Below are 4,470 nucleotides of genomic sequence, written 5' to 3'. Positions count from 1 at the left end.
AAGGCTTTTCTCTTTTTCGCTGCTCCTCCATTTTACCCAGCATGACATCCTTCTCCAGGGACTGATTGCTCCGGACAACATGTCCAAAGTATGTGAAACTGAGTCTTGCCACCATTTGCCACCAAAGAGCATTCTGGCAGAACTTCTTCCAAAGCAGATCTGTTTGTTCTTTTAACAATCCATGGTACTTTAAATATTTTTCACCAACCCATTTCAATTGCATCCTTTTTTCTTTGCTCTTTCTTATTCAGTGTCCAACTTTCTAATACATTTCAGGCGATTGAAAATACTATGGCTTCTGTCAGGTGTACCTTAGTATGCAAAATAACATGCTCCCTTTTTAAGATTTCAAGGTGCTAAAAGGTCTTATGCAGCAGATTTACGTAATCCAATGCAATTTGATCTCTTGATAGCTGTTTCCTTGAGCATTAATTGTGGATCCAAGCAATATGAAATCATTGTCAACTCATAGCCACTCTACACGACAGTGGAGAACTACCCACTCTTTCTTCCATAGAGCTGCTGGTGGATTTGAACTACTGACTTCGAGGTGAGCAGCCCCATGAGCAACTGTGACACCATCAAGGCCAGGAAGAGAGTAGAGAACCCAGACATAAATTCATCCAATTACAGAAAATTGATCTTCAGCAAAGAGCCCAAAATATTATATAGAATAGACATAATATCTTTTAACAATGGTCCTGGCATAATTGGATTCCCATCTATAAAAGGAGGAAACAAGATTCATATCTCATGCCATGTACAAACACAAACTCGAGATTGAGGAGAGACCAAAATGTAAACCCCAGAACTATAAGCATTATCAATAAGTACATAAGGAATAAATTAAGGCCTCTATTTTAGGGCGTAGACATATTATTAGTTTATCAATGATTTCTGGATTCCTCGTCATTCTTTACTGTTATGCAGTATACCATTGTCTGTTTGTCCCATAGTTTTTCATCCATTCTTTGATTGATGAGCACTTAGATGTTTCCATCTTTTTGCTATTGCAAATAGTGCTGGGATGAGTACGGATGTGTAAAAAGACAAATATGCAATTTATAGAAGCCGAAATAAATACCTGAGATCTACTAAAAATATGACATTTATCATCAAAAAGTCAACAGTGAATTCTCAGATTGATAAAAACATTTAATAATAATACATCATCAATAAAAACCATAACTCTCTTAAACATTGCAAGGCATGGATCAAACTAGAGAACAGTATGCTGCGCAAATTCAGTCAATCTTACATAGATAAATATTTAATATTATCATTGTTATAAGGAAAAACAAAGAAGAAATCTGTTTTAAATATCAATAGGCAAGACTTTGATTACTATGAGATGGCTGGGAAAGGAGGTAGAACAGGATGAGGAGAGGGATGGGGGATGAAAAAATGGAGGAGTAAAACAAATAATAAAATGAAAATGGCTTCATGAAAAACAAAAAACCCTCCAGAATCCTGACCCCTAAGATCTAAATATTGATCTAAGTGGCTAAAAAAAGAGGACAAGTAAAACTGAATGAACTTGGAATCTTTAGTGGCATACAAGTTCATTTCAAATGTTAACAATGCTATAGTTTTCATTTTTAAATTTATAACCTGTCACCTGTAATATGAAATTGTCTACTAATTATCCTTTCTGTCAATAGTTGTTGAACATTGTAGTTCACCCTCCACATTGATACCACATAATCTTTCTAATATCGTCTGAAATTACCATTCAATAACCATAAACCTTTCCTATACTCTTCTCCATCCAAATCCACGTTTCTAAACATTTATTCCTCTACCTTCTATATATGGGATATAATCGCTTGTAGATCATAACATAACATCTTTCTCATACCATATACTTTGTCACCAATGTGAAATAATTAGAAGAACATCTCTCAATGTTTCTAACTTCAGACCTTCCATGACAGGATTTCTCCCACAATCATGAAGGAAAGACCTAGAACACAGGTAAAGCCATTGTTTGTCAAGGTCTGTAGAACTTTGGCTATCACAGTCTTTCTCTGGATCTGTGCAAAGAGTGATTATAACTTAAAATTTATTTCCTGCTTCACAGGCACGTAAAGACAAGTTGAACATCAATTAAAAACCAAATATGATGAATATTTTTAATTACGCTCTTTCCTCCATGGAAAATCTCACCTACCCAATATCTGCTGACAAACAATAATTTTTGCCCAAGTCCTAAATCAATTTCCATGAAATACTCCTTCGCTTGATTTAGAACTGACCACTACATTATTAGTGTTCCTACTGGATTCTGCACATCCTTTTATCCTGGCTTTTATAATTCTTAATTGTATGAGCTTATGTTTATTTCTTTATAGCAAATAAGTAACTTTGTTTGAAAAACTGGACTTTTTTATCATGCTATATGCAGTTCAACATGCAAAGGGGGAAATAAAAAAAACCCTAAATATTTACTAATTCAAAAAAACCATTGAATTCAAAGACTATCATTTCTTCCACTTTGTTATCTTATTCATGCCAACATTCATTTCATTATTTTACATTTTATTTTACTTTCATTATACCCTTGTAAGAAAGCATGGTTTTAATACCTTGTTACTAGAATTGCCTATAGTCATACAAAAGTAAATGACCCAGACTCAGACTTTAAGACCCATGGATTTAACTACTACATGCGCTGGTTGGCAGCCAGTCGGGGGACTCATGACAGCCCCATCTGCTTACAATAGAACTACTTCATAAGGTTTTCACATTGTAACCCTTTGGAAGCAGATCATTAGGGTTCAAATCACCAACCTGTTAGCTAGTAGTCAAACGCTTAACTCTCTATGCCACAACAATACTAAAAATAAGAAAAGCTTTGGCTTTTTAAATTATTATTAATGGAAACCAGATAGTGGACCTTTTACATTTACTCTTCTGAGACAGTAATGTAGCTGTTGGCTTCAAGTCAAAAGCTGACAAGACTTACTGAACTTTCTTCTGTTTCTTGTCTTTTTCTATGATGTTTTCTTAAATGAAAACCCTACAGTGAGATTTTTAAGGGATTGCAATTAGTCCTATGCAGGGACAGATATGAAGAAAACGAATGCCTTTTTCAGTTTAAAAACTGCTTGATTTGAGTGTTAAATTGTGAACCTGACTTGGCTTCTACCCCCACCAACTGTTAAAATGAACCAAATCATGTACGTATCCCAAACTCACTGCCGTCAAGTGGGTGCCAACTCATCACGACCCCCGAGGGAAGCGTAGAGCTGTCCGTGTGGGTTTCTGAGACCATACGCTTTACTATGGGAGTCAGAAAACCTCATCTTTGTCCCCAGAGCAGCTGATTTCGAACAGTTGACCTTGAGTTTCATAGCCAAGCACATAACCACTATGCATCAGGGTTCCTTGAATAATACCTAGTAGACATAAAAATTGACTTTATTATTCTAAGTGTAAAAAGTAAAGTTTTTAAAATGTGAATGTTTCTCTTTGCTCACTTTGATAATGAAGGTATTTTTAATTCCAGTATTCTATAGTTTATACTGTTTATGTAGTACAAATTGTGTATATGGAAGTTTTTACAACTTGATAAATGAAGCACACACTGGCAGACACACACACAGTTTCCTCATTATTTCCTTAAAGCTCCATAGGAAAAAGTATCAAGAACCAGTGCTGGGCCCACTGAAGTTCAGATGGAGAAATAATGTCTGCTTGAATTAGAATAAGAAAACGGCAATCATAAGAAGGAAAAACTACAAAATTAAAATTGATCCCCAAACCTGACATTTGATCTAGAGGAGGATAAGGTCAACTATGTTTGGTTATGAGAGGATTTCACAGCAGAGAAGTGTTGCAAGAGTGTTATTATTTTTTAAGTAAGCCCTTGGTCAGAACCAAATTATATATGAGTGCTGGACACTTTGTGTAGGATGGACATAGCTCAATACACAAAAACATTATGCTCAATATTAAAAACTGTGGATTAAGACCGCTGATATTAACTTGCCTAAATTTATTCCTACTGTTTTTCTTCTTTCTCTATTTACATTAATTTTTAATTCTCAATTTATCAAGACAACAGCCACAATTATTTGTCTTAAGTCTAACAGACCCTTTTAAAATGATTTTGCCATTTAATAAATAATTTACAGCTGTAAGACTACAGAGCATGTAAAAACTATACTATGTATTTTTTAATGAATCTACAAGTTGAAGGCCTTTTTATAACAAATACATTTTAGTACAGAAACATCATAAAAGATGAAAAAGACTATATCCACTTTTAGCAAAACACTATAGTTCAGATGTTTACTTGCAAAAGCATTGTGTGCTGAAGTCCTGTCTATAACCTATAGGGACAGCAAGTAGAGTAAGGGTTTGGGGAGAGATGGCTGTACAGGGGTGGTGAGGGTGTAAATGGGAGACAATGTCAAGGAGTCCTGGAAGAAAAAGAATGTTTGGAAACTGATTGTGGTAGCAATTGTA

Source organism: Echinops telfairi, unplaced genomic scaffold (genome assembly GCF_000313985.2).
Source record: "Echinops telfairi isolate 266 unplaced genomic scaffold, ASM31398v2 ScPeMD7_2;HRSCAF=8, whole genome shotgun sequence".
Classification (NCBI taxonomy): Eukaryota; Metazoa; Chordata; class Mammalia; order Afrosoricida; family Tenrecidae; genus Echinops; species Echinops telfairi.
This window is presented reverse-complemented; position numbering follows the sequence as displayed.